The sequence below is a fragment of the Rhipicephalus microplus genome, unplaced genomic scaffold (assembly GCF_043290135.1).
Source record: "Rhipicephalus microplus isolate Deutch F79 unplaced genomic scaffold, USDA_Rmic scaffold_45, whole genome shotgun sequence".
Lineage (NCBI taxonomy): Eukaryota > Metazoa > Arthropoda > Arachnida > Ixodida > Ixodidae > Rhipicephalus > Rhipicephalus microplus.
In genome coordinates, this window is record NW_027464618.1 from 2707411 (window position 1) to 2734558 (window position 27148).

Below are 27148 nucleotides of genomic sequence, written 5' to 3' on the forward strand. Positions count from 1 at the left end.
CGACCATGGACTGTTCGAGGGTTGGATTACGCCATCTTCGAGCATCTGCTTCACTTGAGAACGTATAGCCTCTTGTTCCTTTTGTGATACTCGGTAGGCGTGTTGACGTATGGGTCGCTCAGAATGGTCAGTGACAATGCGGTGCTTTACGGTTGGCGTTTGTTTTATCTTGAATGTAGACGCGAAACAGTCGCTAAACATGCGGAGGATACAGCGGATTTGCTCTTTCTGTGCACATGACAGCTTCGGATTGACACCGACTGCATCGGTTACCGCGGTGTCACTTTCAACTGCTGCAGAAATTGGGGCTATCGTCGTACACGCTTCATCGTCAATGGATTCGAAATGAGCGATAGTTGTTCGCTTGGCCAAATTTTGGTATGATCCACTAAAATTGGTGACCAACAACTCAGTCATCCCACGTTTAAATTGAATTATGCCGCGGGCAACACAGATTTGCTGAGACAAGAGCACCGAAAGGTTGGCTTCAGCGATACCACTACTGCCATGGTCTATGTCGCCCTGTACTGTAACGAACATACTGGTGCGTGGCGGAAGTGTGACGGTGTCGTCGACAATGCGAAGCGCAGTCTTCTGCGGATTGGTATCTCTAGGCTTCGGGCCATAGTCGTCAGCAAACGTTACGAGGCAGTCTCGAAGATTTATAACAGCGCCGTGCTCACGAAGGAAATCCATGCCAAGGATTACTTTCCGGGAGCATTCGGGAAGCACAACGAAAGAAGCAACGAACGTCGACTCACAGATTTGCAGCCTTGCGGTGCATCTCCCGATTGGTGTCAAGAGATGACCACCGGCTGTCCGAAGGTTTGGTCCATGCCCCCAAGGAGTCGTGACTTTCCTGAGTTCAGCCACAAGTTCAGCGCTGATAACTGAGTAGTCGGCGCCGGTGTCGACTAGAGCAGTCACTGGATGGTTGTCGACACGAACGGCAATGTCAGCAGAAACGGGTTCGTCAGCGATGTGAGGTGTCGGCTGAAAGGAATCGTCGAAGGTCGGTGGAAGGGTCGGAGGAGGCTGTTTTGACGATAGCTTAACAGCGGTCCCACCCCCGGAGGCCGCTGATTCTAGTTTCCCCGGCGTGGACTTGGGGACCTAGCGGATCGTCCCGCAACAACATCGGCGAAAGTGGAGTATTGATTCGCGGACGTAGAGCTTCGAGGAGACGGAGAGCGTGATTGGCGTCGCTGAAGATTCGGAGACGGTAGACTTGCCAAGTATTCTGTGATGGCGCGGGGTCGTTCGCCGTCCCTGGGCCGACGAGCGTCTGGCCGAAATCCAGGTAGGCCCATCTGTCTGTACGAGCACTCCCGGTACAGGTGACCTGGCTCACCACAGTGGTAGCATAGTGGCCGATTGTCGGAAGCGCGCCACACGCTAGATTTACGCAAATTGGGTCGCGGATTCTCATAGTGTGGTGGGCCCGAGAAGTACTGCGGCATCTGCAGGCAAGTCAGTCGTTGGTTTTCATAGCGTGGCCCGCCCGAGAAGGGCTGTGGCGTCTGCAGGCTAGTCTGTCGGGGGAAATAGCTGGCTGCCGGTGCAGGAGTACGTACAGCTTCCGCATACGTTAGCAGAGGAGCTTCGGTTGGAGGTGGCGCTAATGGTCGTACTAGCTGCCGCACCTCTTCACGGACGACGTCTGTCAGAGCAGCCACTTGAGGCTGCGAAGGCACTGCGTGAAGCTTTTGCAGCTCGTCGCGTACAATGCTACGGACTAGCTCAGCAAGGTCTCTCACGCTCGTGACATCGGGTGTTACCAAGGGTGCTGACAGACATGCAAGGTTGTCGGACCGCTCATACTGCGAAGATCGCTGTCTCAGCATTCGCTCCATTGTCGTCGTTTCACGGAGGAATTCTGCCACGGTAGCTGGTGGGTTTCGTACAAGTCCTGCAAACAGCTGCTCCTTGACACCCCGCATCAGAATGCGCACCTTTTTGTCTTCCGTCATTGCAGAATCCGCTCGACGGAACAGACGAGACATCTCCTCAACAAACATGGCCACGCTTTCATTGGGTCGTTGATTGCGAGAATTGAGGAGACGTTCGGCTTGTTCTTTCCGGTCAGCGCTACCATACGTGTTCCGCAGCTGAGTGCAAAACACCGGCCAGGTTGTCAGGGCGGCCTCGTGATTCTCGAACCAAATACGCGCCGAATCCTCCAGGTAGAAATAGACATACCGCAGTTTCCGGTGCTCGTCCCACTCGTTGGCGACGGCGACTCGATCGTATTGGTCCAGCCAGTCTTCAACGTCTTCGTAGGGCTCCCCATGGAAGGGCTTTGGCGTTCGGGAGGCTGGTAGCCATGGTGCTGGCGGAGTCGCGGACGGTTCAGTCTGGCTTGCAGTTGTCGCATATGCCATTGTTCTGGAGCGTTCCGGAAGAGGGCTGAACTGGGGTGGTAGGCCTAGTTGCCGCCGACTGCGTCGAAGGTTGGCTGTTTCTACTAAGGCGTCAATGTTGGCACCGAGATCTTCCTCGTGGTAACAGTGCATAGACAATTACCCAGCAGCTCCACCAGTGTCACGTTACAACGTAACTGTAACCTGCTGATAAGGGCACACAAGGACGTCAAACTGATTCGAACAACGGCAGTACGACTATTGTTTTTCTCTGCACGCGCATCTTTGTCCTCTTCTGAACAGCGGCACATACAAGCATGCTAGCATCTGTGGAAATAATAGTTTCAGAACTTGTACTAGTGGCAATATCATGCATGAACCTGCTACGCTAGGAGTTCTTTGGCACATACTCACTGCCTGTGGCGCATACCTGCCGAATTATTGACACGGCGCCAGATCTACATTAACCTCAAATATCTCCGTTTTTAAAATACGCTGCGGTTGAACGTAGTTCGATTCACCTGGCGAGAAACAGTATAAACTACCGCGGAAAGCCCGCCCTGGTGGTGGCCCAAGCGACGACGCCACTGCGTAGCGAGCGGAGACGCTGGTTGCGACGCATCGGCTCCGGAAGTTTTTGCCAAGAACCGCGGAAATTTTGATGTAACCTTTCTGAAAGCGTCGAGAACCATCTCCTAACATCAAGAGGAACCTGCTGACGCCGATCCGACGCAAGTGGGCTGAAATTTAACCAATTTTCGCCTGATTTGTCTTTAAACCACGCCGGGAGGAGCTGACCTCCGCTGAGGTTAGCGTCTGCTCCGGTGGTGCGGGGCCTTCCCTGAAGACTCTGTACGATGGTGACCGCTACCAAACGCGGCTACGACCCAGCCACCATGGCCTGGACTCAAATTGGTGTGCAACAGGTGGTTGCCACCAAACATGAACACACCAACATCGAAGATGAAGCCCTTTTCCAGCTCGTCACATTACGATGAAAAACTGCTCAGCAGAAGACGATGTCCAAGCCGCCTGCCGGGAAACCCTGTGGTCCCGTCTCCAACGACTGTGCTCGCACCGCACAGCCGAAGGGTAACCTGATTAAGTGGCGCACACGCGCTACTCCCAAGATGAGCGCAGATGATATCATCGTGGTGCTGAAGGCCCGTGAAACTCTGAAGCTGAAGACGGCTTTCTGACTGAAGATCTGGGCGCCGCCATTGCCCAGTACATTGGTGGCGAAGCTGCAGCTACCCTCAACGTTTGGCCTGTGTCTACACAGAACTTGATTGTATGCGGGACGCAACATGTGGAGGCCGCAAACAAACTGGCCCGTGATTGGGACCTCAACGTGGGATCTGCCTGCGTTCCTTCGCGGGGCCATGTGAAACTCAATGGTGAAGTGTGTCGAGGCGTCATCACTGTGCGGGCAGACGAGACAACGGCATCACTTAAAGGCAAAGTGGTTTTGGGCGAGGGCTAGCTGGCGTTGGCACGCAAACTCGGAGCATCTAACATGGCGGTGCTCACTTTCGTGGGCCAAAGAGTGCCCCGCTACGTTCACTACAACTTTGAATGCACACTTGCTTGGGAATACAAGAAGACCGTCCTAGCCTGCCACCTCTGTGGGACAATCGGTCACTGGATAAACAATTGCCCACATCCGGATGTCGCAAGATGTGGCTATTGTGGCCAGCGACTAGACATCTCCGAGCCGGGCCTAGGTGAACACGAGAGCACCCCTTCGTGCATGGTTTGTGGGGAGGCCCATCTCACCACCTCCGCAAACTGCAAGGGAAACCGCCGGCTTCAACGCCCAGGAAAGCAACAATGGGCTTCTAAAAGGAAGACGAGCAAGACTTCCGGCAACGGAGGTGCGTCGAAGGGCAAGTCCGGACAAGCTGCCTGACCTGCTCCCGCCAACAAGGCATCTAAGAGGTCAAGAACAGGAACGCATCTGGACAAAGTGTAAAGACGTCATTTTCTCAGGAAAGGGATTTCCCGCCCCTTGATGACAGCAAAGCGGCCACAAACAAGGTGAGCCAATGGTCAGGGGTCGCCACCACCTCCGTTCCCTCCCCATCACCTTTAGAAATTGTATTTAAGAAAGAATTAGCCTCTCTATGAACTAAAATTGAGCAACCAGGGCAGAAAATTATGCACTCCAAAGCGAAAGGGCAGAATCGCTTTTACCAGGCACTTTGGATAGCGGTGATGAATCGGCCACACTGTGCTCGGGCATGGGACCGGTGACGTACGGCCCTCTCATTAGCATCCTGGAAAGTCGCATGTCGGTCCTCGAAAAAAGTGTCACTGACCAAATGGCACCACTGCCGACGATGATTGCGCAAATTATACAAGCACAAATGCAACAGCTGGTGACTGCACTCACTCAGCAAATCACCCCTGCTGTGACCCGAAATGTCAAGGCCTGCATCCAGGCTAGTCCTAAATTGTTTAGGCGGGCTAGTCACGTAAAAAAGGTAGGTTGGCCTTCCAAAGCTTACCGCAATATGGAGGAGGAAGGTACTGAAGACATCTCACTCGTTCCTGCCCTTCAGGCAGTGGAGAGCCAGCCAGCTTCTAATAGTGCTAATCATGGCGCCGGGACATAGGCAGACGAGTACTAACTCAAGACAAAAACTACTGTCAGTCGCACAGCAGAATTGTACGGGCTTCAGGGATCGCGCTAAACGCACTCATTTTTGTCGCTACTTAGAAACGTTCCTATTTGTAGCAGCTATCGTGGTTTTATAGGAACCAGGGGCTTCAGCCAAAACTTCCGGGTACAATACATTTCAGCGAAATCCATCTACTTGCATCCTTGTACAAAAAGCACACATGGCACCAGAGGTAGACCTCGGCCTGCAGGTAGCATATTCGCACAGCGTGCTCACAGTGCTACCCCTGCGACGCTCTGACCCACAACTACATATACTTGACATCTATTGCCCGCCTAAGCTAAAACACATCACTTTTGCAGACACCTTCAGCCGGACACTGAAGATAGCTAGCCGAGATCCCTTATTCAATCTTGGGGACTTCAACGATCCCAGCAGGGTATGGGGTTACAATAAGGAGGAAGTTAGCAATAGAAAGCTAGCGGAGCTCATTTTCACGTTAGGCATAACGCTCCCGATTGACCCAGCACAACCAACACGTATAGAAAACTCTGTGACTCGGGACACTTGTCCCTATCTCACCTTTTTCAAACACACACAACACATTGAGTGGTACAACACCTAAGAAACGCTAGACAGTGATAAATGCACCCTTAAGACCATGATTCGCACCCGGCCCCTAAAACGGCCATCAAATCAGGCCAAACTGCCAGACTGGACTGGTTTCCGTAAGTCCCTGCCACGGACCAGTCTTCGATGACGGATGTAAATCACGGGTTCAAAATTTTATGACAACACTCAAGAAACATGAGAAACGCATACAGATTATGGAGGACCTCCCAGCAGTAGATAATCATTTACTCCATCTCAGGGAAGCTCGCCGCAGTCTCACTAAAAGATGGAAACAACAAAAGCACAACAGAATGCTAAAAAGACGTATAACAAATCTGACCCAACAGGCTGCCGATTATGCCTCTCAGTTACCTGATTCCAACTGGATCGATCGTTGCAACATTGCGGCCCGACAGATGTCGGGGAAGAACACATGAAAGTTTTTCCGTAGTCTAATAGATCCCGCTCAATCGCGGGGAGAAACACAGAAACACTTGCAACGTGCTTTACATAATTTTCAGGCCACAACAACACAACTGGCAGAGGCGTTAAGGGATAAGTATCTCTGAACAAAACATGACCCTCGAGGTCAGAGATACCTCTATGCAGGCAGAGATAACGAAGAGATGGATAAGCCTTTCCACCTCTACGACCTCAAGGCAGCCTTAGCCAAAATGAAGAGAGGTACTGCCCCCGGTCGGGACAAGGTTATAGTGAAACTACTGGCCAACCTCCCTGATCACGAGTATGAGGCCCTTTTTACCCACATTAATGCGATATGGAAAGAGAAGATGCCTGTGCCACTCGAATGGAAAACATAACTTGCCAGTGTCATTCCGAAAGCAGGAAAGAAAATTAATACAGACAACTTGAGACCTATCTCGCTCACATTGAGCGTGGGCAAACTATTGGAGGCCATGGTGCGAGATAGGCTTTCCGATTATTTGGAAGATTGTAACACATTTGTACACACGATGTTCGGCTTCCATCCACACCAGCCGGCACAAGACATAATATTACAACTCAGTCATGACACATTACAACCAATAGAGCACCCTCACAACGACGAGGTTGTCCTCGCATTATATCTAAAGGGAGCCTTCGACAACATAAAGCACAGCATTATATTAGCACATCTCAGTGAGACTCACTGTGGCCCAAACACATTTAATTACATCAAAGATTTCTTGACGAATCGAGTCGCACTCATCAGAATTCAAGATAGTGAATATGGACCTTAGGAATTGTGTACTATGGGGACGCCACAAGGCGCTGTGCGTTCCCCTCTACTGTAAAATCTAGCAATAATACACCTTCCGGTCCAGCTGAAGGGGTGTGCAGGTGTGCAGCACGCGCTGTACGTCGAAGGCGTCACCATCTGGGCCACGGAAGGAAATATTGGGGATATGGAGGAAAGCCTGCAAGCAGCCGCTCACGTAACGGATCGGTACGCAGAGCGCTCCGGACTCCAGCGTGCACAAAACAAATCGGAATTTGTGCATCTTAAGCCATCGCCTAAGGACGCTATGAACTGCATATCTTTTTGGCTAGTGGCCACATACGCGAGGCTAAAGAGATCCGAATCCTCGTACTCTTCATCCACAATGAGAGGAGAGTTGACACAACACTACAAAAGCTTCGCAAGGTTGAGGACCAAGTGGGCCGAATGGTCCGACGCGTCTCCAACAAGAGAGGAGGATTACGAAGCAAGCATGCTGTGCAGCTAGCTCACGCCTTCGTAATTAGCCGTATTTTATACCCGGTCACCCATCTTCACTTGCGCAAGCATGATGCAGAGAAAGTCGAGGCAATCATCTCTAAAGTGATTAAGAGGGCCCTTGACCCACCTGTCACAACTTCTAACGTGCGACTTCTCACGCTGGGAGTAGTGAACACCTTTCAGGAGCTTAAGGAAGCACACCTCACGAACCAATACACACGTCCAACACAGACAAAGACGGGACGGCATCTGCTGGACCAGCTTCACTTGAAACACTACTTTCACACTCAGGAGCGGGTTCAAGTGCCCGAACTCTGGAGACGCGCCGTCAGCGTTCGACCTCTTCCCACAAAGATGGATAGAGAAGACAATAGTGGCCGTCGCCTGGCAAACGGGACGTTAAACCCCACATATCAATGAAATCAATCAATCATCATCTACGTGGATGTGGCTGGTCCTAACTGCGCGGGGTGGTATACGGTAGCGGTAATTCACGAGGAAAAGCAAGTAGATGGACTCACTTTCAAAGCTCCTGGCACAACACAAGCGGAAGAGGTAGCTATTTCCCTAGCTGCCTCCGACCATCGATCTCAATGAATCATATCCGATTCGCGTGGGTCATGTCAAAATTATGAAGCTGTTTGGATCACACCACTAGCGGAAAGAATTTCTCAGAACTATAGAAACCAGAGAATCAACCCTACCCCTCGTTGCCTAGTATGGACTCCAGGCCACCAGGGCCTAATGGGGAATGAAGCCGCGAACACGATGGCCCGAGCACTCGTTCACCGGGCGTTCTGCTTAGATCCAGAGTGCCTGCAACCCGAAGGCGGATATCTGCTGACATTCAAAGATATTACGACTTATTACAAGGATCAGCATCGTCAATACCCACCTCCTGCAAAGGGGCTGGGGAATGCTAATGAACGCATCTTGCTGAGACTTTTCACCAATACTTTATTGTGCCCGGCAATCATGTAACATTTCGATTCTTCTTTCACTGGCAAGTGCTAATACTGTGGGCTGGTGGCTGCCACCTAACAGATCGTTTGGGCTTGCCAGCTCAACTCAGCTCTTCCCCCAACCCTAACCCAACCAGAGAGGAGTGGGAGGCGATCCTGCTGGGTTGCTCGGACCTTCAAGCCCAAAGGGCCCTGGTTTACGGGGCTAGGTTAGCAAGTGTCACCAATGGGGTCCCGAAAGAGGGATTCCGCCCACTATGAAGCATCTAAAGGGCTGCACCTCTCCTCCTTTTTTTTCAATAAATGTTTTCACTCACTCACTCGCAGTGGGCCACCGCACGCTTTCCACATTTCGCAGCGCGGGACTCGATGTGACGGGCGCTCGCCAGCTGTCGCCAAACCACACTGTGCGCGTCCGTTGCTATGACAACGCACTTGCGACGTGGAAGAGGATGAAATCGGCCTTGGCTGAACATCAAGTTGAAACGCATGCACAAAGTAGTTTTCTGGTTTTGTTGCCGGAGGAATAGAGTTATGACCCAAAAAAGAACAAGCAATTAGGTTATGGCAATGTTGACGTGATTAGCTGCAGCACGATCGTAAAAAAGTACGATATTGAGTATGCTTAGGCGACAAGGCTTGAGGTGCGTGTGCTTAGACGTAGGTAAACTTTAAAGAATCCCAGGTGGTCGAAATTTCCGGAGACCTCCACAACGACGTCTCTCACGACGTGGTTTCGAGACGTTGAACCACAGCTGTTATTATTAGATTTATTATACTGAGTGTACTTGTCTGAATATGAGTGTCGGGCTTTGATTTGGCACACTCTCTTGAAATTGCAGGTGTACGTACCAGAGTTAAGCGAGCTGAAGCCGTTGCTCCCGGAGCCGTTGCCGAAGGAGCACAGCCTACTGCCAGGGCGCTTTGAATGGTAATTAGTCTTCCCAATTTTGTGCGTTTTTCTTCGTGTAGTCTTCTATGGCTGTTAAACAGCCGATAATGTGCCTCGAAAACCTTCAACAAACCTGAAGTAGAGCTTGCATATTATGCACAAAAGGCAGGTGCCACAGGTACGGGCACGAAGGGGTGTGATGGGTCGACATGAATTCGAAAAAAAATTTTCTCCTTCGTCAATTTTACATTTCTAGCCACTCCTTCATGCTTAGTGATATCCGGAGAGTGGCAGCGTGATCCCATAAAGATGTTTTGGGCATTTTAACCTCTTTATCCTAACTTTCTTGTTGAGACACACCACCTAAGGAAAAATGAAACAAGTACAGGAAGAAACATACCCCGAATATTAGAGCTGGTAGAAGTTTCTAGCTTGTACAGTAATGCCGTATACGTGCAAGAGTTTTGCGCAATACCTGGTTACTGGACGATGGTATCGATCGACATCTCCGTTTGTGACAATTCATGCGACCATATTTATACTCATGTTCGTTTGTTGTCGACTAGTGTCATTGAAGATAAAAAATATTCACAATGGCAACTCACACTGTATTAGGCCTTTTGTGAGATTTTAGACCAGCATAGAAGTAAAATGATCCACGTTTCTGCAATAAAACAATACAAGGCTCAATGAAGCCATCAGATAATGAAGCCAAGGAAGGTACATAAGGTTTTAATTGCACCGTTTTTAAGTGTGTTGTAATATATGTAACACAGCTGCTAAGACAGTAAAGTAGTCAAAAACTTGCCGCCAGCAGCGAGCAAGCCTCAAACCTTCATACCTGTGCGTTCGGTTTCTGGCAAGTTGTAATTTTAACGCGATAGCGTTAAAGAGCTCGTTTCGCAGAAGACCCGCCGCAGACATCGGCCCCGTTGGTTGTGAGCGAAAAATCTTCCCTGCGTCTGTGACCGAAAAATCAAGTTACTGAGATAGCCGCGGGAGGCCGTAACTAGTCCACGCGTGCGCACGTGATCACACTGAGAAAGCTGCACATTCGAAAAAAAAGTGGTCAAGGTCACGAGGCGTGGTGGTTTTTTCGCCCTGCCACCCCTCCCTGCTTAGCTTCCGGAGCTTTCGTCGGGACGAGAGAAGAGATAATGCAATTGCAGCATGCGACAAACCTTTGTAACTCCCCTCGCACTGGACGGATTCTTAAAATTTTTGCGGCGTTGAATTCGTGGGGCAATAAGTTATCGTGGTGAATTCATTCTATGGTTACTTGAAATAGTATTTCAGCCTTTAGGACCCCTTTAACGCATTTTGTTCGACTGGTGTCACGATGAAAACGAGACCATTCGGCGATAATAGGGCACGCTGGTCCAATCTATTGTGTGCGTGTTTGTGTGCGTGCGTGTGTATGTAACAAAACATATGAATAAAATGCACCTAGTGGTTGAAAGGTGCACTAGGGGCTGGATTTCGCTATCGAGTTCTACTCTTAAAAGCGAAGCTTAAGGGTCCCCCAATGTTTGTCCGCTTCACTTTAATCAATTCCCTAAGAAAGCCACTTCATTACACTAAAAAATGTACAACTAACGTTATCTATACCGTCCCTGACTTAATTTTCAGTTGGGTTCCACTAATGGAGATTGCGCACCAGCACGCAAACTCGGAGGCCATGTCTATGCTTAACCGGTTAATAAAATGCGTTGCTAGGGGAATTGGTGCATGTCTAAATATAAAAGTCGAGCGCAAAAAAACAAAAACAAACGACGAGGCGCAGAAAAACAAGTAGACAGGATAGAACGCGTTCCATGCTGTCTACTTGTATTCTTGTGCCTCATCGTTTTTTTTTCTGCGCTCGACTTTTATGTTTTAGGTGGCTATTCGTGGCACCACTAGGTGGCACCACCGATCCAACCTCACTCTGCCTCACTACGGCCTCCGGTAATGCATAAACTCAAATAAGTTTGCCAACGAACTAAACCTCGTTAATATGAGGATGGACGTGAAACCGATACACAAAATAGCGGCTGTTTCAAGGAGTCGGAGAGATTGTAGAAATTGGGGAGGGGGGTGGGGGTGAAGGGAGATGCTCTCATCACGTGGTTCATCCTGTCATTGCAACCCTGAACCTTCCACTTGTCTCTGCTTATTTCGTTCACATTTCCGAAGGGTGCTAAGGTGACTCGACACATCTTCATCTGGCACGCCATGAAGAAGCCTCTCATAGCCCGATGATCTTTCGCGTCGAATGATTCCTCCTCACGCATACTATTCTTGCCCCCTCATATTTGTACGTCACTGCCCATAGGTGATTCTTTTCATATGCTCCAAGGGTAACCACTTCCGGCAACAGTGAAGGACGAGCAAGACTGCCTTGGACAAGCTCCACTTGATATAACCTGGATTTCAAGTTTCCCTGCAAAAGATTATTTGAAAAAAAAAAGAATCACCCGAAGGCAAATGAGGCTAAAAAATTGCAGCCTATCCACGGAGTGAATGATGGATAGTGGGGCGAAGCATCCGTCCGTCCATTCGTTCTTGCTTCCGCACATCCATGCGAGCGTCTGTGTGGCCGCCCGTGCGTCCATCCGCCCGTCCGCGCGTCCGCACGTTCAACTGTGCGTCCGTCCCAGCTTCAGTCCATGCATCCGATCCTGCGTCCGTTTATGCGTCCATCCGTCCGTGCAGCCATCCGTGCGTCCGTCCATGCATCTGTCTGTGTGTCCGTTCGTCCTCCTATTCAACACTCCAAGTACCACCATCTCGCATCTTTTCATCATATATTCCTCATATAGAAGCACCACCATCCAGCGGACATTCCAAGGACTGAACGAGAGGAGGCACACGCACACTTTCTTGCGGCTTGCACTTCGTGTCTACTTCGAACCTTTAACCACCTCGAGTTCATGGTACATACTAGTTCACTGTATTCATGTTACTGTGGCCCAACGCTCGCTAAACCTTTCTAAAACATAGGAACTTACGCCCTGCGAGAATAACGTAGCAACCTTTTTTGTCTACTGTGCGTTGTATAACATTGAAAAATTCGCAGCGTGCGCATTAACTAAAAGCCGAATTCTCCTGTCTCTCATTCCCCCTTAGCAGCCATTGGCATGTACATTAAGAACTGTCTTTTATTGTTCAACAATGCACAGAAGAAATATCTCAATGGCACAACCTTAGAGGTCTAAATGTTATACTTGTTACACAATACTACAACAACTACAAGGGACGAAAGAGTGCCGTTAAAGAAAGCTTCGCCCCTAAAAGGCGATACACCGCCCCGGGAGGGCTCGAACCTCCAACCTTTCGGTTAACAGCCGAACGCGCTAGCTGATTGCGCCACGGAGGCAGTCGTGCTGCTCTCTTACCACCGTCAGAACTTTTCTTCAATGCTATCAGCGCAAGAAAAGAAGCGAGACAACGCCCCCGGTAGGGCTCGAACCTCCAACTTTTCAGTTAACAGCTAAACGCGCGAGCCAATTGCACCACGGAGGCAATCGTGCTGCTCTCTTGCCACCGTCAGAACATTTCTCCAAAGCTGTCAGCGCAAAGAAAAAAAAGCGACACCTATCCCCAGGGAGGGCTCGAACCTCCAACATTTCGGATAACAGCCGAACGCGCTAGACAATTGCGCCACGGAGGCAGTCGTGCTGTACTCTCATCACCATCAGAACATTTCTCCAAAGCTATCAGCGCAAAGAAAAAAAGCGACACACCGCCCGCGGGGGGGGGGGCTCGAACCTCCAACCTTTCGGTAAACAGCTGAACGCGCTAGCCGATTGCGACACGGAGGCAATCGTGCTGCTCTCTCACCACCGTCAGAACATTCCATCAAAGCTATCAGCATAAAGAAAAAAGAAGCGAGACAACGCCCCCGGGAGGGCTCGAACCTCCAACCTTTCGGTTAACAGCCGAACGTGCTAGCCAATTGCGCCACGGAGGCAGTCATGCTCCCCTCTTGCCACCCTCAGAACATTTCTCCAAAGCTATCAGCGCAAAGAAAAAAAAGCGACACAACGCCCCCCGGAGGGCTCGAACCTCCAACCTTTCGGTTAACAGCCGAACGTGCTAGCCAATTGCGCCACGGAGGCAGTCGTGCTGCTCTCTTGCCACCGTCAGAACATTTCTCCAAAGCTATCAGCGCAAAGAAAAAAAAGCGACGCAACGTCCCCGGGAGGGCTCGAACCTCCAACCTTTCAGTTAACAGCCGATCGCGTAAGCCAAATGCGCACCGGAGGCAGTCGAGCTGTACTCTCATCACCATCAGAACATTTCTCCAAAGCTATCAGCGCAAAGAAAAAAAGCGACACACCGCCCGCGGGGGGGGGGGGGGGCTCGAACCTCCAACCTTTCGGTAAACAGCTGAACGCGCTAGCCGATTGCGACACGGAGGCAATCGTGCTACTCTCTCACCACCGTCAGAACATTCCATCAAAGCTATCAGCATAAAGAAAAAAGAAGCGAGACAACGCCCCCAAGAGGGCTCGAACCTCCAACCTTTCGGTTAACAGCCGAACGCGCTAGCCAATTGCGCCCCGAAGGCAGTCGTGCTGCTCTCTCACCACCGTCAAAACTTTTCTGCAAAGCTATCAGCGCAAAGAAAAAAAGCGACTCCTCGCCTCCGGGAGGGCTCGAACCTCCAACCTTTCGGTTAACTGCCTAACGCGCTAGCCGATTGCGCCACGGCGGCAATCGTCCTGCTCTTTCACGACCGTCAGAACATTCCATCAAAGCTATCAGCGCAAAGAAAAAAGAAGCGAGACAACGCCCACGGGAGCGCTCGAACCTCCAACCTTTCGGTTAACAGCTTAACGCGCGAGCCAATTGCACCACGGAGGCAATCGTGCTGCTCTCGCACGACCGTCAGAACATTCCATCAAAGCTATCAGCGCAAAGAAAAAAGAAGCGAGACAACGCCCCCGGGAGGGCTAGAACCTCCAACCTTTCGGTTAATAGCCGAACGCGCTATCCGATTGCGCCACGGAGGCAATCGTCCAGCTCTCTCACGACCGTCAGAACATTCCATCAAAGCTATCAGCGCAAAAAAAAAGAAGCGACACCTCGCCCCCGGGAGGGCTCGAACCTCCAACCTTTCGGTCAACAACCGAACGCGCTAGCCACGTGCGCCACGGAGGCAGTCGCGCTACTCTCTCACCACCGTCAGAACATTTCTCCAAAGCTATCAGCGCAAAGGAAAAAAAGGGACACACCGCCGCCGGGAGGGCTCGAACCTCCAACCTTACGGTAAACAGCCGAACGCACTAGCCAATTGCGCCACGGAGGCAGTAGTACTGCTCTCTCACCACCGTCAGAACATTTCTCCAAAGCTGTCAGCGCAAAGAAAAAAAAGCGACACAACACCCCCGGGAGGGCTCGAACCTCCAACCTTTCGGTTAACAGCCGAACGCGCTAGCCAATTGCGCCACGGAGGCAGTCGTGCTGCTCTCTCACCACCGTCAGAACATTTCTCCAAAGCTGTCAGCGCAAAAAAAGCGACACACCACCCCCGGGAGGGCTGGAACCTCCAACCTTTCGGTAAACAGCTGCACGCGCTAGCCGATTCCGCCACGGAGGCAATCGTGCTGCTCTCTCACCACCGTCAGAACATTTCTCCAAAGCTGTCAGCGCAAAGAAAAAAAAGCGACACCTCGCCCCCGGGAGGGCTCGAACCTCCAACCTTACGGTAAACAGCCGAACGCGCTAGCCAAGTGCGCCACGGAGGCAGTCGCGCTACTCTCTCACCACCGTCAGAACATTTCTCCAAAGCTATCAGCGCAAAGGAAAAAAAGCGACACACCGCCGCCGGGAGGGCTCGAACCTCCAACCTTACGGTAAACAGCCGAACGCGGTAGCCGATTCCGCCACGGAGGCAGTCGTGCCGCTCTCTTGCTACCGTCCGAACATTTCTCAAAAGCTATCAGCGCAAAGAAAGAAAAAAGCGACACAACGCCACCGGGAGGGCTCGAACCTCCAACCTTACGGTTAACAGCCGAACGCGCTAGCCAATTGCGCCACGGAGGCAGTGGTGCTGCTCTCTTGCCACCGTCAGAACATTTCTCCAAAGCTATAGTGCAAAGAAAAAAAAGCGACACAACACCCCCGGGAGGGCTCGAACCTTCAACCTTTCGGTTAACAGCCGAACGCGCTAGCCAAATGCGCCAAGGAGGCAGTCGTGCCGCTCTCTTGCTACCGTCCGAACATTTCTCAAAAGCTATCAGCGCAAAGAAAGAAAAAAGCGACACAACGCCACCGGGAGGGCTCGAACCTCCAACCTTTCGGTTAACAGCCGAACGCGCTAGCCAATTGCGCCACGGAGGCAGTCGTGCCGCTCTCTTGCTACCGTCCGAACATTTCTCAAAAGCTATCAGCGCAAAGAAAGAAAAAAGCGACACAACGCCACCGGGAGGGCTCGAACCTCCAACCTTTCGGTTAACAGCCGAATGCGATAGCCAATTGCGCCACGGAGGCAGTAGTACTGCTCTCTCACCACCGTCAGAACATTTCTCCAAAGCTGTCAGCGCAAAGAAAAAAAAGCGACACAACACCCCCGGGAGGGCTCGAACCTCCAACCTTTCGGTTAACAGCCGAACGCGCTAGCCAATTGCGCCACGGAGGCAGTCGTGCCGCTCTCTTGCTACCGTCCGAACATTTCTCAAAAGCTATCAGCGCAAAGAAAGAAAAAAGCGACACAACGCCACCGGGAGGGCTCGAACCTCCAACCTTTCGGTTAACAGCCGAATGCGATAGCCAATTGCGCCACGGAGGCAGTAGTACTGCTCTCTCACCACCGTCAGAACATTTCTCCAAAGCTGTCAGCGCAAAGAAAAAAAAGCGACACAACACCCCCGGGAGGGCTCGAACCTCCAACCTTTCGGTTAACAGCCGAACGCGCTAGCCAAATGCGCCAAGGAGGCAGTCGTGCCGCCCTCTTGCTACCGTCCGAACATTTCTCAAAAGCTATCAGCGCAAAGAAAGAAAAAAGCGACACAACGCCACCGGGAGGGCTCGAACCTCCAACCTTTCGGTTAACAGCCGAACGCGCTAGCCAATTGCGCCACGGAGGCAGTAGTGCTGCTCTCTTGCCACCGTCAGAACATTTCTCCAAAGCTATAGGTGCAAAGAAAAAAAAGCGACAGAACGCCCCCGGGAGGGCTCGAACCTTCAACCTTTCGGTTAACAGCCGAACGCGCTAGCCAAATGCGCCAAGGAGGCAGTCGTGCCGCCCTCTTGCTACCGTCCGAACATTTCTCAAAAGCTATCAGCGCAAAGAAAGAAAAAAGCGACACAACGCCCCCGGGAGGGCTCGAACCTCCAACCTTTCGGTTAACAGCCGAACGCGCTATCCGATTGCGCCACGGAGGCGATCGTCCTGCTCTTTCACGACCGTCAGAACATTCCATCAAAGCTATCAGCGCAAAGAAAAAAGAAGCGAGACAACGCCCCCGGGAGGGCTCGAACCTCCAACCTTTCGGTCAACAGCCCAACGCGCTATCCGATTGCACCACGGAGGCGATCGTCCAGCTCTCTCACGCCCGTCAGTATATTCCATCAAAGCTATCAGCGCAAAGAGAAAACAAGCGAGACAACGCCCCCGGGAAGGCTCGTACATGCAATCTTTCGGTTAACATCCGAACGCGCTATCCGATTGCGCCACGGAGGCAATCGTCCAGCTCTCTCACGACCGTCAGAACATTCCATCAAAGCTATCCGCGCAAAGAAAAAAGAAGCGAGACAACGCCCCTGGGAGGACTCGAACCTCCAACCTTTCGGTTAACAGCCGAACGCGCTATCCGATTGCGCCACAGAGGCGATCGTCCTGTTCTCTCACGACCGTCAGAACATTCCATCAAAGCTATCAGCGCAAAGAAAAAAGAAGCGAGACAACGCCCCCGGGAGGGCTCGAACCTCCAACCTTTCGGTTAACAGCCGAACGCGCTATCCGATTGCGCCACAGAGGCAGTCGTGCTGCTCTCTCACCACCGTCAGAACATTTCTCCAAAGCTGTCAGCGCAAAAAAAAAGCGACACACCACCCCCGGGAGGGCTGGAACCTCCAACCTTTCGGTAAACAGCTGCACGCGCTAGCCGATTCCGCCACGGAGGTAATCGTGCTGCTCTCGCACCACCGTCAGAACATTTCATCAAAGCTATCAGCGCAAAGAAAAAAGAAGCGAGACAACGCCCCCGGGAGGGTTCGAACCTCCAACGTTTTGGTTAACAGGCGAACGCGCTAGCCAATTGCGCCATGGAGGCAGTCGTGCTGCTCGCTTACCACCGTCAGAGCATTTCTCCAAAGCTGTCAGTGCAAAGAAAAAAAAGCGACACCTCGCCCCCGGGAGGGCTCGAACCTCCAACCTTTCGGTCAACAACCGAACGCGCTAGCCAAGTGCGCCACGGAGGCAGTCGCGCTACTCTCTCACCACCGTCAGAACATTTCTCCAAAGCTATCAGCGGAAAGGAAAAAAAGGGACACACCGCCGCCGGGAGGGCTCGAACCTCCAACCTTACGGTAAACAGCCGAACGCGCTAGCCAATTGCGCCACGGAGGCAGTAGTACTGCTCTCTCACCACCGTCAGAACATTTCTCCAAAGCTGTCAGCGCAAAGAAAAAAAAGCGACACAACACCCCCGGGAGGGCTCGAGCCTCCAACCTTTCGGTTAACAGCCGAACGCGCTAGCCAATTGCGCCACGGAGGCAGTCGTGCTGCTCTCTCACCACCGTCAGAACATTTCTCCAAAGCTGTCAGCGCAAAAAAAAGCGACACACCACCCCCGGGAGGGCTGGAACCTCCAACCTTTCGGTAAACAGCTGCACGCGCTAGCCGATTCCGCCACGGAGGCAATCGTGCTGCTCTCTCACCACCGTCAGAACATTTCTCCAAAGCTGTCAGCGCAAAGAAAAAAAAGCGACACCTCGCCCCCGGGTGGGCTCGAACCTCCAACCTTACGGTAAACAGCCGAACGCGCTAGCCAAGTGCGCCACGGAGGCAGTCGCGCTACTCTCTCACCACCGTCAGAACATTTCTCCAAAGCTATCAGCGCAAAGGAAAAAAAGGGACACACCGCCGCCGGGAGGGCTCGAACCTCCAACCTTACGGTAAACAGCCGAACGCGGTAGCCGATTCCGCCACGGAGGGAGTAGTACTGCTCTCTCACCACCGTCAGAACATTTCTCCAAAGCTGTCAGCGCAAAGAAAAAAAAGCGACACAACACCCCCGGGAGGGCTCGAACCTCCAACCTTTCGGTTAACAGCCGAACGCGCTAGCCAATTGCGCCACGGAGGCAGTCGTGCCGCTCTCTTGCTACCGTCCGATTATTTCTCAAAAGCCAGCAGCGCAAAGAAAAGAAAAGCGACACACCGCCCCGGGAGGGCTCGAACCTCCAACCTTTCGGTTAACAGCCGAATGCGATAGCCAATTGCGCCACGGAGGCAGTAGTACTGCTCTCTCACCACCGTCAGAACATTTCTCCAAAGCTGTCAGCGCAAAGAAAAAAAAGCGACACAACACCCCCGGGAGGGCTCGAACCTCCAACCTTTCGGTTAACAGCCGAACGCGCTAGCCAATTGCGCCACGGAGGCAGTCGTGCCGCTCTCTTGCTACCGTCCGAACATTTCTCAAAAGCTATCAGCGCAAAGAAAGAAAAAAGCGACACAACGCCACCGGGAGGGCTCGAACCTCCAACCTTTCGGTTAACAGCCGAACGCGCTAGCCAATTGCGCCACGGAGGCAGTCGTGCCGCTCTCTTGCTAGCGTCCGATTATTTCTCAAAAGCTATCAGCGCAAAGAAAAGAAAAGCGACACACCGCCCCGGGAGGGCTCGAACCTCCAACCTTTCGGTTAACAGCCCAATGCGATAGCCAATTGCGCCACCGAGGCAGTAGCACTGCTCTCTCACCACCGTCAGAACATTTCTCCAAAGCTGTCAGCGCAAAGAAAAAAAAGCGACACAACACCCCCAGGAGGGCTCGAACCTCCAACCTTTCGGTTAACAGCCGAACGCGCTAGCCAATTGCGCCACGGAGGCAGTCGTGCCGCTCTCTTGCTACCGTCCGAACATTTCTCAAAAGCTATCAGCGCAAAGAAAGAAAAAAGCGACACAACGCCACCGGGAGGGCTCGAACCTCCAACCTTTCGGTTAACAGCCGAACGCGCTAGCCAATTGCGCCACGGAGGCAGTGGTGCTGCTCTCTTGCCACCGTCAGAACATTTCTCCAAAGCTATAGGTGCAAAGAAAAAAAAAGCGACAGAACGCCCCCGGGAGGCCTCGAACCTTCAACCTTTCGGTTAACAGCCGAACGCGCTAGCCAAATGCGCCAAGGAGGCAGTCGTGCCGCCCTCTTGCTACCGTCCGAACATTTCTCAAAAGCTATCAGCGCAAAGAAAGAAAAAAGCGACACAACGCCCCTGGAAGGACTCGAACCTCCAACCTTTCGGTTAACAGGCGAACGCGCTAGCCAATTGCGCCATGGAGGCAGTCGTGCTGCTCGCTTACCACCATCAGAGCATTTCTCCAAAGCTGTCAGTGCAAAGAAAAAAAAGCGACACCTCGCCCCCGGGAGGGCTCGAACCTCCAACCTTTCGGTTAACATCCGAACGCGCTATCCGATTGCGCCACGGAGGCAATCGTCCAGCTCTCTCACGACCGTCAGAACATTCCATCAAAGCTATCCGCGCAAAGAAAAATGAAGCGAGACAACGCCCCTGGGAGGACTCGAACCTCCAACCTTTCGGTTAACAGCCGAACGCGCTATCCGATTGCGCCACGGAGGCGATCGTCCTGTTCTCTCACGACCGTCAGAACATTCCATCAAAGCTATCAGCGCAAAGAAAAAAGAAGCGAGACAACGCCCCCGGGAGGGCTCGAACCTCCAACCTTTCGGTTAACAGCCGAACGCGCTATCCGATTGCGCCACGGAGGCAATCGTCCTGCTCTCTCACGCCCGTAAGAACATTCCATCAAAGCTATGAGCGCAAAGAAAAAAGAAGCGACACCTCGCCCCCGGGAGGGCTCGAACCTCCAACCTTTCGGTTAACAACCGAACGCGCTAGCCAATTGCGCCACGGAGGCAGTCGTGCTGCTCTCTCACCACCGTCAGAACATTTCTCCAAAGCTGTCAGCGCAAAAAAAAGCGACACACCACCCCCGGGAGGGCTGGAACCTCCAACCTTTCGGTAAACAGCTGCACGCGCTAGCCGATTCCGCCACGGAGGTAATCGTGCTGCTCTCGCACCACCGTCAGAACATTTCATCAAAGCTATCAGCGCAAAGAAAAAAGAAGCGAGACAACGCCCCCGGGAGGGTTCGAACCTCCAACGTTTTGGTTAACAGGCGAACGCGCTAGCCAATTGCGCCATGGAGGCAGTCGTGCTGCTCGCTTACCACCGTCAGAGCATTTCTCCAAAGCTGTCAGTGCAAAGAAAAAAAAAGCGACACCTCGCCCCCGGGAGGGCTCGAACCTCCAACCTTTCGGTCAACAACCGAACGCGCAAGCCAAGTGCGCCACGGAGGCAGTCGCGCTACTCTCTCACCACCGTCAGAACATTTCTCCAAAGCTATCAGCGCAAAGAAAGAAAAAAGCGACACAACGCCACCGGGAGGGCTCGAACCTCCAACCTTTCGGTTAACAGCCGAACGCGCTAGCCAATTGCGCCACGGAGGCAGTGGTGCTGCTCTCTTGCCACCGTCAGAACATTTCTCCAAAGCTATAGGTGCAAAGAAAAAAAAGCGACAGAACGCCCCCGGGAGGGCTCGAACCTTACACCTTTCGGTTAACAGCCGAACGCGCTAGCCAAATGCGCCAAGGAGGCAGTCGTGCCGCCCTCTTGCTACCGTCCGAACATTTCTCAAAAGCTATCAGCGCAAAGAAAGAAAAAAGCGACACAACGCCCCCGGGAGGACTCGAACCTCCAACCTTTCGGTTAACAGCCGAACGCGCTATCCGATTGCGCCACGGAGGCGATCGTCCTGTTCTTTCACGACCGTCAGAACATTCCATCAAAGCTATCAGCGCAAAGAAAAAAGAAGCGAGACAACGCCCCCGGGAGGGCTCGAACCTCCAACCTTTCGGTTAACAGCCGAACGCGCTATCCGATTGCGCCACGGAGGCAATCGTCCTGCTCTCTCACGCCCGTAAGAACATTCCATCAAAGCTATGAGCGCAAAGAAAAAAGAAGCGACACCTCGCCCCCGGGAGGGCTCAAACCTCCAACCTTTCGGTTAACAACCGAACGCGCTAGCCAATTGCGCCACGGAGGCAGTCGTGCTGCTCTCTCACCACCGTCAGAACATTTCTCCAAAGCTGTCAGCGCAAAAAAAAAAGCGACACACCACCCCCGGGAGGGCTGGAACCTCCAACCTTTCGGTAAACAGCTGCACGCGCTAGCGATTCCGCCACGGAGGTAATCGTGCTGCTCTCGCACCACCGTCAGAACATTTCATCAAAGCTATCAGCGCAAAGAAAAAAGAAGCGAGACAACGCCCCCGGGAGGGTTCGAACCTCCAACGTTTTGGTTAACAGGCGAACGCGCTAGCCAATTGCGCCATGGAGGCAGTCGTGCTGCTCGCTTACCACCGTCAGAGCATTTCTCCAAAGCTGTCAGTGCAAAGAAAAAAGAGCGACACCTCGCCCCCGGGAGGGCTCGAACCTCCAACCTTTCGGTCAACAACCGAACGCGCTAGCCAAGTGCGCCACGGAGGCAGTCGCGCTACTCTCTCACCACCGTCAGAACATTTCTCCAAAGCTATCAGCGCAAAGGAAAAAAAGGGACACACCGCCGCCGGGAGGGCTCGAACCTCCAACCTTAGGGTAAACAGCCGAACGCGCTAGCCAAGTGCGCCACGGAGGCAGTCGTGCCGCTCTCTTGCTACCGTCCGATTATTTTTCAAAAGCCAGCAGCGCAAAGAAAAGAAAAGCGACACACCGCCCCGGGAGGGCTCGAACCTCCAACCTTTCGGTTAACAGCCGAATGCGACAGCCAATTGCGCCACGGAGGCAGTAGTACTGCTCTCTCACCACCGTCAGAACATTTCTCTAAAGCTGTCAGCGCAAAGAAAAAAAGCGACACAACACCCCCGGGAGGGCTCGAACCTCCAACCTTTCGGTTAACAGCCGAACGCGCTAGCCAATTGCGCCACGGAGGCAGTCGTGCCGCTCTCTTGCTACCGTCCGAACATTTCTCAAAAGCTATCAGCGCAAAGAAAGAAAAAAGCGACACAACGCCACCGGGAGGGCTCGAACCTCCAACCTTTCGGTTAACAGCCGAACGCGCTAGCCAATTGTGCCACTGAGGCAGTGGTGCTGCTCTCTTGCCACCGTCAGAACATTTCTCCAAAGCTATAGGTGCAAAGAAAAAAAAGCGACACAACGCCCCCGGGAGGGCTCGAACCTTCAACCTTTCGGTTACCAGCCGAACGCGCTAGCCAAATGCGCCAAGGAGGCAGTCGTGCCGCCCTCTTGCTACCGTCCGAACATTTCTCAAAAGCTATCAGCGCAAAGAAAGAAAAAAGCGACACAACGCCCCCGGGAGGGCTCGAACCTCCTACCTTTCGGTTAACAGCCGAACGCGCTATCCGATTGCGCCACGGAGGCGATCGTCCTGCTCTTTCACGACCGTCAGAACATTCCATCAAAGCTATCAGCGCAAAGAAAAAAGAACCGAGACAACGCCCCCTGGAGGGATCGAACCTCCAACTTTTCGGTCAACAGGCCAACGCGCTATCTGATTGCACCACGGAGGCGATCGTCTAGCTCTCTCACGACCGTCAGTATATTCCACCAAAGCTATCAGCGCAAAGAAAATGATTGATTTGTGGGGTTTAACGTCCCAAAACCACCATTTGATTGATTATGACAGACGCCGTAGTGGAGGGCTCCGGAAATTTTGACCACCTGGGGTTCTTTAACGTGCACCCAAATCTGAGTACACGGGCCTACAACATTATCGCCTCCATCGGAAATGCAGCCGCCGCAGCCGGGAATCGAACCCGCGACCTGCGGGTCAGCGCAAAGAAAAAAGAAGCGAGACAACGCCCCAGAAGGGCTCGAACCTCCAACCTTTCGGTTAACAGCCGAACGCGCTATCCGATTGCGCCACAGAGGCAATCGTCCTGCTCTCTCACGACCGTCAGAACATTCTATCAAAGCTATCAGCGCAAAGAAAACAAAAGCGAGACAACGCCCCCGGGAGGGCTCGTACCTGCATTCTTTCGGTTAACATCCGAACGCACTATCCGATTGCGCCACGGAGGCAATCGTCCAGCTCTCTCACGACCGTCAGAACATTCCATCAAAGCTATCCGCGCAAAGAAAAAAGAAGCGAGACAACGCCCCTGGGAGGACTCGAACCTCAAACCTTTCGGTTAACAGCCGAACGCGCTATCCGATTGCGCCACGGAGGCGATCGTCCTGTTCTCTCACGACCGTCAGAACATTCCATCAAAGCTATCAGCGCAAAGAAAAAAGAAGCGAGACAACGCCCCCGGGAGGGCTCGAACCTCCAACCTTTCGGTTAACAGCCGAACGCGCTATCCGATTGCGCCACGGAGGCGATCGTCCTGCTCTTTCACGACCGTCAGAACATTCCATCAAAGCTATCAGCGCAAAGAAAAAAGAAGCGAGACAACGCCCCCGGGAGGGCTCGAACCTCCAACCTTTCGGTCAACAGCCCAACGCGCTATCCGATTGCACCACGGAGGTGATCGTCCAGCTCTCTCACGCCCGTCAGTATATTCCATCAAAGCTATCAGCGCAAAGAAAAAAGAAGCGAGACAACGCCCCCGGGAGGGCTCGAACCTCCAACCTTTCGGTTAACAGCCGAACGCGCTATCCGATTGCGCCACGGAGGCAATCGTCCTGCTCTCTCACGACCGTCAGAACATTCTATCAAAGCTATCAGCACAAAGAAAAAAGAAGCGAGACAACGCCCCTGGGAGGACTCGAACCTCCAACCTTTCGGTTAACAGCCGAACGCGCTATCCGATTGCGCCACGGAGGCGATCGTCCTGTTCTCTCACGACCGTCAGAAATGTCCATCAAAGCTATCAGCGCAAAGAAAAAAGAAGCGAGACAACGCCCCCGGGAGGGCTCGAACCTCCAACTTTTCGGTTAACAGCCGAACGCGCTATCCGATTGCGCCACGGATGCGATCGTCCTGCTCTTTCACGACCGTCAGAACATTCCATCAAAGCTATCAGCGCAAAGAGAAAACAAGCGAGACAACGCCCCCGGGAGGGCTCGAACCTCCAACCTTTCGGTTAACAGCCGAACGAGCTAGCCGAGTGCGCCACCGAGGCAATCGTCCTGCTCTCTCACGACCGTCAGAACATTCTATCAAAGCCATCAGCGCAAAGAAAAAAGAAGCGAGACAACGCCCCCGGGAGGGCTCGTACCTGCAACCTTTCGGTTAACATCCGAACGCGCTATCCGATTGCGCCACGGAGGCAATCGTCCAGCTCTCTCACGACCGTCAGAACATTCCATCAAAGCTATCCGCGCAAAGAAAAAAGAAGCGAGACAACGCCCCTGGGAGGACTCGAACCTCCAACCTTTCGGTTAACAGCCGAACGCGCTATCCGATTGCGCCACGGAGGCGATCGTCCTGTTCTCTCACGACCGTCAGAACATTCCATCAAAGCTATCAGCGTAAAGAAAAAAGAAGCGAGACAACGCCCCCGGGAGGGCTCGAACCTCCAACCTTTCGGTTAACAGCCGAACGCGCTATCCGATTGCGCCACGGAGGCAATCGTCCAGCTCTCTCACGACCGTCAGTATATTCCATCAAAGCTATCAGCGCAAAGAAAAAAGAAGCGACACCTCGCCCCCGGTAGGGCTCAAACCACCAACCTTTCGGTTAACAGCCGAACGCGCTATCCGATTGCGCCACGGAGGCAATCGTCCTGCTCTCTCACGCCCGTAAGAACATTCCATCAAAGCTATCAGCGCAAAGAAAAAAGAAGTGAGACAACGCCCCCGGGAGGGCTCGAACCTCCAACCTTTCGGTTAACAGTCGAACGCGCTATCCGATTGCGCCACGGAGGCAATCGTCCAGCTCTCTCACAACCGTCAGTATATTCCATCAAAGCTATCAGCGCAAAGAAAAAATAAGCGACACCTCGTACCGGGAGGGCTCGAACCTCCAACCTTTCGGTTAACAACCCAACGAGCTAGCCGACTGCGCCACGGAGGATATCGTTCTGCTCTCTTACCACCGTCAGAACTTTTTTCTATGCTATCAGCGCAAAGAAAAAAAATAGCGACACACCGCCACCGGGAGGGCTCTAACATCCAACCTTTAGGTTGACAGCCGAATGCGCTAGCCGATTACGCCACGGAGGCAATCGTGCTGCTCTCTCACCACCGTCAGAACATTCCATCAAAGCTATCAGCGCAAAGAAAAAAGAAGCGAGACAACGCCCCCGGGAGGGCTCGAACCTCCAACCTTTCGGTTAACAGCCGAACGCGCTATCCGATTGCGCCACGGAGGCAATCGTCCTGCTCTCTCACGCCCGTAAGAACATTCCATCAAAGCTATCAGCGCAAAGAAAAAAGAAGCGAGACTACGCCCCCGGGAGGGCTCGAACCTCCAACCTTTCGGTTAACAGCCGAACGCGCTATCCGATTGCACCACGGAGGCGATCGTCCAGCTCTCTCACACCCGTCAGTATATTCCATCAAAGCTATCAGCGCAAAGAGAAAACAAGCGAGACAACGCCCCCGGGAGGGCTCGTACCTGCAACCTTTCGGTTAACATCCGAACGCGCTATCCGATTGCGCCACGGAGGCAATCGTCCAGCTCTCTCACGACCGTCAGAACATTCCATGAAAGCTATCCGCGCAAAGAAAAAAGAAGCGAGACAACGCTCCTGGGAGGATTCGAACCTCCAACCTTTCGGTTAACAGCCGAACGCGCTATCCGATTGCGCCACGGAGGCGATCGTCCTGTTCTCTCACGACCGTCAGAACATTCCATCAAAGCTATCAGCGCAAAGAAAAAAGAAGCGAGACAACGCCCCCGGGAGGGCTCGAACCTCCAACCTTTCGGTTAACAGCCGAACGCGCTATCCGATTGCGCCACGGAGGCAATCGTCCTGCTCTCTCACGCCCGTAAGAACATTCCATCAAAGCTATGAGCGCAAAGAAAAAAGAAGCGACACCTCGCCCCCGGGAGGGCTGGAACCTCCAACCTTTCGGTTAACAACCCAACGAGCTAGCAGACTGCGCCACGGAGGATATCGTTCTGCTCTCTTACCACCGTCAGAACTTTTTTCTATGCTATCAGCGCAAAGAAAAAAAATAGCGACACACCGCCACCGGGAGGGCTCTAACATCCAACCTTTAGGTTGACAGCCGAATGCGCTAGCCGATTGCGCCACGGAGGCAATCGTCCTGCTCTCTCACGCCCGTAAGAACATTCCATCAAAGCTATCAGCGCAAAGAAAAAAGAAGCGAGACAACGCTCCTGGGAGGATTCGAACCTCCAACCTTTCGGTTAACAGCCGAACGCGCTATCCGATTGCGCCACGGAGGCGATCGTCCTGTTCTCTCACGACCGTCAGAACATTCCATCAAAGCTATGAGCGCAAAGAAAAAAGAAGCGACACCTCGCCCCCGGGAGGGCTCGAACCTCCAACCTTTCGGTTAACAACCGAACGCGCTAGCCAATTGCGCCACGGAGGCAGTCGTGCTGCTCTCTCACCACCGTCAGAACATTTCTCCAAAGCTGTCAGCGCAAAAAAAAGCGACACACCACCCCCGGGAGGGCTGGAACCTCCAACCTTTCGGTAAACAGCTGCACGCGCTAGCCGATTCCGCCACGGAGGTAATCGTGCTGCTCTCGCACCACCGTCAGAACATTTCATCAAAGCTATCAGCGCAAAGAAAAAAGAAGCGAGACAACGCCCCCGGGAGGGTTCGAACCTCCAACGTTTTGGTTAACAGGCGAACGCGCTAGCCAATTGCGCCATGGAGGCAG

At 52.8% G+C, this 27148-nt stretch overlaps 61 non-coding genes across 61 annotated transcripts; all 61 read right to left on the bottom strand.

Moving 5' to 3' along the window:
- Positions 1-12449: 12449 nt before the first annotated feature.
- On the bottom strand, positions 12450-12525 carry TRNAN-GUU (transfer RNA asparagine (anticodon GUU)). Its single transcript has one exon. It is a non-coding gene; the product is annotated as a tRNA-Asn (tRNA).
- A 520-nt stretch (positions 12526-13045) lies between these two features.
- On the bottom strand, positions 13046-13119 carry TRNAN-GUU (transfer RNA asparagine (anticodon GUU)). Its single transcript has one exon. It is a non-coding gene; the product is annotated as a tRNA-Asn (tRNA).
- Positions 13120-13193: 74 nt separating this feature from the next.
- On the bottom strand, positions 13194-13267 carry TRNAN-GUU (transfer RNA asparagine (anticodon GUU)). Its single transcript has one exon. It is a non-coding gene; the product is annotated as a tRNA-Asn (tRNA).
- A 378-nt stretch (positions 13268-13645) lies between these two features.
- TRNAN-GUU (transfer RNA asparagine (anticodon GUU)) lies at positions 13646-13719 on the bottom strand. Its single transcript has one exon. It is a non-coding gene; the product is annotated as a tRNA-Asn (tRNA).
- A 371-nt stretch (positions 13720-14090) lies between these two features.
- TRNAN-AUU (transfer RNA asparagine (anticodon GUU)) lies at positions 14091-14164 on the bottom strand. The gene has a single exon. It is a non-coding gene; the product is annotated as a tRNA-Asn (tRNA).
- A 74-nt stretch (positions 14165-14238) lies between these two features.
- Positions 14239-14312, bottom strand: TRNAN-GUU (transfer RNA asparagine (anticodon GUU)). Its single transcript has one exon. It is a non-coding gene; the product is annotated as a tRNA-Asn (tRNA).
- A 222-nt stretch (positions 14313-14534) lies between these two features.
- Positions 14535-14608, bottom strand: TRNAN-GUU (transfer RNA asparagine (anticodon GUU)). The gene has a single exon. It is a non-coding gene; the product is annotated as a tRNA-Asn (tRNA).
- Positions 14609-14825: 217 nt separating this feature from the next.
- TRNAN-GUU (transfer RNA asparagine (anticodon GUU)) lies at positions 14826-14899 on the bottom strand. The gene has a single exon. It is a non-coding gene; the product is annotated as a tRNA-Asn (tRNA).
- Positions 14900-15123: 224 nt separating this feature from the next.
- Positions 15124-15197, bottom strand: TRNAN-GUU (transfer RNA asparagine (anticodon GUU)). Its single transcript has one exon. It is a non-coding gene; the product is annotated as a tRNA-Asn (tRNA).
- Positions 15198-15420: 223 nt separating this feature from the next.
- TRNAN-GUU (transfer RNA asparagine (anticodon GUU)) lies at positions 15421-15494 on the bottom strand. Its single transcript has one exon. It is a non-coding gene; the product is annotated as a tRNA-Asn (tRNA).
- Positions 15495-15570: 76 nt separating this feature from the next.
- Positions 15571-15644, bottom strand: TRNAN-GUU (transfer RNA asparagine (anticodon GUU)). The gene has a single exon. It is a non-coding gene; the product is annotated as a tRNA-Asn (tRNA).
- Positions 15645-15718: 74 nt separating this feature from the next.
- Positions 15719-15792, bottom strand: TRNAN-GUU (transfer RNA asparagine (anticodon GUU)). Its single transcript has one exon. It is a non-coding gene; the product is annotated as a tRNA-Asn (tRNA).
- A 76-nt stretch (positions 15793-15868) lies between these two features.
- On the bottom strand, positions 15869-15942 carry TRNAN-GUU (transfer RNA asparagine (anticodon GUU)). Its single transcript has one exon. It is a non-coding gene; the product is annotated as a tRNA-Asn (tRNA).
- A 74-nt stretch (positions 15943-16016) lies between these two features.
- On the bottom strand, positions 16017-16090 carry TRNAN-GUU (transfer RNA asparagine (anticodon GUU)). Its single transcript has one exon. It is a non-coding gene; the product is annotated as a tRNA-Asn (tRNA).
- Positions 16091-16166: 76 nt separating this feature from the next.
- Positions 16167-16240, bottom strand: TRNAN-GUU (transfer RNA asparagine (anticodon GUU)). The gene has a single exon. It is a non-coding gene; the product is annotated as a tRNA-Asn (tRNA).
- A 74-nt stretch (positions 16241-16314) lies between these two features.
- On the bottom strand, positions 16315-16388 carry TRNAN-GUU (transfer RNA asparagine (anticodon GUU)). The gene has a single exon. It is a non-coding gene; the product is annotated as a tRNA-Asn (tRNA).
- Positions 16389-16464: 76 nt separating this feature from the next.
- TRNAN-GUU (transfer RNA asparagine (anticodon GUU)) lies at positions 16465-16538 on the bottom strand. Its single transcript has one exon. It is a non-coding gene; the product is annotated as a tRNA-Asn (tRNA).
- A 75-nt stretch (positions 16539-16613) lies between these two features.
- TRNAN-GUU (transfer RNA asparagine (anticodon GUU)) lies at positions 16614-16687 on the bottom strand. Its single transcript has one exon. It is a non-coding gene; the product is annotated as a tRNA-Asn (tRNA).
- Positions 16688-16911: 224 nt separating this feature from the next.
- On the bottom strand, positions 16912-16985 carry TRNAN-GUU (transfer RNA asparagine (anticodon GUU)). The gene has a single exon. It is a non-coding gene; the product is annotated as a tRNA-Asn (tRNA).
- A 75-nt stretch (positions 16986-17060) lies between these two features.
- Positions 17061-17134, bottom strand: TRNAN-GUU (transfer RNA asparagine (anticodon GUU)). The gene has a single exon. It is a non-coding gene; the product is annotated as a tRNA-Asn (tRNA).
- Positions 17135-17502: 368 nt separating this feature from the next.
- Positions 17503-17576, bottom strand: TRNAN-GUU (transfer RNA asparagine (anticodon GUU)). The gene has a single exon. It is a non-coding gene; the product is annotated as a tRNA-Asn (tRNA).
- A 74-nt stretch (positions 17577-17650) lies between these two features.
- Positions 17651-17724, bottom strand: TRNAN-GUU (transfer RNA asparagine (anticodon GUU)). Its single transcript has one exon. It is a non-coding gene; the product is annotated as a tRNA-Asn (tRNA).
- Positions 17725-17798: 74 nt separating this feature from the next.
- TRNAN-GUU (transfer RNA asparagine (anticodon GUU)) lies at positions 17799-17872 on the bottom strand. The gene has a single exon. It is a non-coding gene; the product is annotated as a tRNA-Asn (tRNA).
- Positions 17873-18386: 514 nt separating this feature from the next.
- TRNAN-GUU (transfer RNA asparagine (anticodon GUU)) lies at positions 18387-18460 on the bottom strand. The gene has a single exon. It is a non-coding gene; the product is annotated as a tRNA-Asn (tRNA).
- A 72-nt stretch (positions 18461-18532) lies between these two features.
- Positions 18533-18608, bottom strand: TRNAN-GUU (transfer RNA asparagine (anticodon GUU)). The gene has a single exon. It is a non-coding gene; the product is annotated as a tRNA-Asn (tRNA).
- A 74-nt stretch (positions 18609-18682) lies between these two features.
- On the bottom strand, positions 18683-18756 carry TRNAN-GUU (transfer RNA asparagine (anticodon GUU)). The gene has a single exon. It is a non-coding gene; the product is annotated as a tRNA-Asn (tRNA).
- A 76-nt stretch (positions 18757-18832) lies between these two features.
- TRNAN-GUU (transfer RNA asparagine (anticodon GUU)) lies at positions 18833-18906 on the bottom strand. Its single transcript has one exon. It is a non-coding gene; the product is annotated as a tRNA-Asn (tRNA).
- A 222-nt stretch (positions 18907-19128) lies between these two features.
- TRNAN-GUU (transfer RNA asparagine (anticodon GUU)) lies at positions 19129-19202 on the bottom strand. Its single transcript has one exon. It is a non-coding gene; the product is annotated as a tRNA-Asn (tRNA).
- A 76-nt stretch (positions 19203-19278) lies between these two features.
- Positions 19279-19352, bottom strand: TRNAN-GUU (transfer RNA asparagine (anticodon GUU)). Its single transcript has one exon. It is a non-coding gene; the product is annotated as a tRNA-Asn (tRNA).
- A 373-nt stretch (positions 19353-19725) lies between these two features.
- Positions 19726-19799, bottom strand: TRNAN-GUU (transfer RNA asparagine (anticodon GUU)). Its single transcript has one exon. It is a non-coding gene; the product is annotated as a tRNA-Asn (tRNA).
- A 75-nt stretch (positions 19800-19874) lies between these two features.
- TRNAN-GUU (transfer RNA asparagine (anticodon GUU)) lies at positions 19875-19948 on the bottom strand. The gene has a single exon. It is a non-coding gene; the product is annotated as a tRNA-Asn (tRNA).
- A 75-nt stretch (positions 19949-20023) lies between these two features.
- On the bottom strand, positions 20024-20097 carry TRNAN-GUU (transfer RNA asparagine (anticodon GUU)). Its single transcript has one exon. It is a non-coding gene; the product is annotated as a tRNA-Asn (tRNA).
- Positions 20098-20172: 75 nt separating this feature from the next.
- Positions 20173-20246, bottom strand: TRNAN-GUU (transfer RNA asparagine (anticodon GUU)). Its single transcript has one exon. It is a non-coding gene; the product is annotated as a tRNA-Asn (tRNA).
- Positions 20247-20614: 368 nt separating this feature from the next.
- On the bottom strand, positions 20615-20688 carry TRNAN-GUU (transfer RNA asparagine (anticodon GUU)). The gene has a single exon. It is a non-coding gene; the product is annotated as a tRNA-Asn (tRNA).
- Positions 20689-20764: 76 nt separating this feature from the next.
- On the bottom strand, positions 20765-20838 carry TRNAN-GUU (transfer RNA asparagine (anticodon GUU)). Its single transcript has one exon. It is a non-coding gene; the product is annotated as a tRNA-Asn (tRNA).
- A 224-nt stretch (positions 20839-21062) lies between these two features.
- On the bottom strand, positions 21063-21136 carry TRNAN-GUU (transfer RNA asparagine (anticodon GUU)). The gene has a single exon. It is a non-coding gene; the product is annotated as a tRNA-Asn (tRNA).
- A 75-nt stretch (positions 21137-21211) lies between these two features.
- On the bottom strand, positions 21212-21285 carry TRNAN-GUU (transfer RNA asparagine (anticodon GUU)). The gene has a single exon. It is a non-coding gene; the product is annotated as a tRNA-Asn (tRNA).
- Positions 21286-21360: 75 nt separating this feature from the next.
- Positions 21361-21434, bottom strand: TRNAN-GUU (transfer RNA asparagine (anticodon GUU)). Its single transcript has one exon. It is a non-coding gene; the product is annotated as a tRNA-Asn (tRNA).
- Positions 21435-21802: 368 nt separating this feature from the next.
- TRNAN-GUU (transfer RNA asparagine (anticodon GUU)) lies at positions 21803-21876 on the bottom strand. The gene has a single exon. It is a non-coding gene; the product is annotated as a tRNA-Asn (tRNA).
- Positions 21877-22245: 369 nt separating this feature from the next.
- TRNAN-GUU (transfer RNA asparagine (anticodon GUU)) lies at positions 22246-22319 on the bottom strand. Its single transcript has one exon. It is a non-coding gene; the product is annotated as a tRNA-Asn (tRNA).
- Positions 22320-22395: 76 nt separating this feature from the next.
- On the bottom strand, positions 22396-22469 carry TRNAN-GUU (transfer RNA asparagine (anticodon GUU)). Its single transcript has one exon. It is a non-coding gene; the product is annotated as a tRNA-Asn (tRNA).
- Positions 22470-22543: 74 nt separating this feature from the next.
- Positions 22544-22617, bottom strand: TRNAT-GGU (transfer RNA threonine (anticodon GGU)). The gene has a single exon. It is a non-coding gene; the product is annotated as a tRNA-Thr (tRNA).
- A 76-nt stretch (positions 22618-22693) lies between these two features.
- Positions 22694-22767, bottom strand: TRNAN-GUU (transfer RNA asparagine (anticodon GUU)). Its single transcript has one exon. It is a non-coding gene; the product is annotated as a tRNA-Asn (tRNA).
- A 438-nt stretch (positions 22768-23205) lies between these two features.
- Positions 23206-23278, bottom strand: TRNAN-GUU (transfer RNA asparagine (anticodon GUU)). The gene has a single exon. It is a non-coding gene; the product is annotated as a tRNA-Asn (tRNA).
- Positions 23279-23502: 224 nt separating this feature from the next.
- On the bottom strand, positions 23503-23576 carry TRNAN-GUU (transfer RNA asparagine (anticodon GUU)). Its single transcript has one exon. It is a non-coding gene; the product is annotated as a tRNA-Asn (tRNA).
- A 75-nt stretch (positions 23577-23651) lies between these two features.
- On the bottom strand, positions 23652-23725 carry TRNAN-GUU (transfer RNA asparagine (anticodon GUU)). The gene has a single exon. It is a non-coding gene; the product is annotated as a tRNA-Asn (tRNA).
- A 75-nt stretch (positions 23726-23800) lies between these two features.
- TRNAN-GUU (transfer RNA asparagine (anticodon GUU)) lies at positions 23801-23874 on the bottom strand. Its single transcript has one exon. It is a non-coding gene; the product is annotated as a tRNA-Asn (tRNA).
- A 75-nt stretch (positions 23875-23949) lies between these two features.
- Positions 23950-24023, bottom strand: TRNAN-GUU (transfer RNA asparagine (anticodon GUU)). Its single transcript has one exon. It is a non-coding gene; the product is annotated as a tRNA-Asn (tRNA).
- Positions 24024-24098: 75 nt separating this feature from the next.
- Positions 24099-24172, bottom strand: TRNAN-GUU (transfer RNA asparagine (anticodon GUU)). Its single transcript has one exon. It is a non-coding gene; the product is annotated as a tRNA-Asn (tRNA).
- A 75-nt stretch (positions 24173-24247) lies between these two features.
- On the bottom strand, positions 24248-24321 carry TRNAN-GUU (transfer RNA asparagine (anticodon GUU)). The gene has a single exon. It is a non-coding gene; the product is annotated as a tRNA-Asn (tRNA).
- Positions 24322-24396: 75 nt separating this feature from the next.
- Positions 24397-24470, bottom strand: TRNAN-GUU (transfer RNA asparagine (anticodon GUU)). Its single transcript has one exon. It is a non-coding gene; the product is annotated as a tRNA-Asn (tRNA).
- A 224-nt stretch (positions 24471-24694) lies between these two features.
- On the bottom strand, positions 24695-24768 carry TRNAN-GUU (transfer RNA asparagine (anticodon GUU)). Its single transcript has one exon. It is a non-coding gene; the product is annotated as a tRNA-Asn (tRNA).
- A 75-nt stretch (positions 24769-24843) lies between these two features.
- Positions 24844-24917, bottom strand: TRNAN-GUU (transfer RNA asparagine (anticodon GUU)). The gene has a single exon. It is a non-coding gene; the product is annotated as a tRNA-Asn (tRNA).
- Positions 24918-24992: 75 nt separating this feature from the next.
- Positions 24993-25066, bottom strand: TRNAN-GUU (transfer RNA asparagine (anticodon GUU)). Its single transcript has one exon. It is a non-coding gene; the product is annotated as a tRNA-Asn (tRNA).
- A 75-nt stretch (positions 25067-25141) lies between these two features.
- TRNAN-GUU (transfer RNA asparagine (anticodon GUU)) lies at positions 25142-25215 on the bottom strand. The gene has a single exon. It is a non-coding gene; the product is annotated as a tRNA-Asn (tRNA).
- A 372-nt stretch (positions 25216-25587) lies between these two features.
- TRNAN-GUU (transfer RNA asparagine (anticodon GUU)) lies at positions 25588-25661 on the bottom strand. Its single transcript has one exon. It is a non-coding gene; the product is annotated as a tRNA-Asn (tRNA).
- Positions 25662-25736: 75 nt separating this feature from the next.
- On the bottom strand, positions 25737-25810 carry TRNAN-GUU (transfer RNA asparagine (anticodon GUU)). The gene has a single exon. It is a non-coding gene; the product is annotated as a tRNA-Asn (tRNA).
- Positions 25811-26034: 224 nt separating this feature from the next.
- On the bottom strand, positions 26035-26108 carry TRNAN-GUU (transfer RNA asparagine (anticodon GUU)). The gene has a single exon. It is a non-coding gene; the product is annotated as a tRNA-Asn (tRNA).
- Positions 26109-26183: 75 nt separating this feature from the next.
- On the bottom strand, positions 26184-26257 carry TRNAN-GUU (transfer RNA asparagine (anticodon GUU)). Its single transcript has one exon. It is a non-coding gene; the product is annotated as a tRNA-Asn (tRNA).
- A 373-nt stretch (positions 26258-26630) lies between these two features.
- On the bottom strand, positions 26631-26704 carry TRNAN-GUU (transfer RNA asparagine (anticodon GUU)). Its single transcript has one exon. It is a non-coding gene; the product is annotated as a tRNA-Asn (tRNA).
- Positions 26705-26779: 75 nt separating this feature from the next.
- TRNAN-GUU (transfer RNA asparagine (anticodon GUU)) lies at positions 26780-26853 on the bottom strand. The gene has a single exon. It is a non-coding gene; the product is annotated as a tRNA-Asn (tRNA).
- Between the last annotated feature and the right edge of the window lie 295 nt (positions 26854-27148).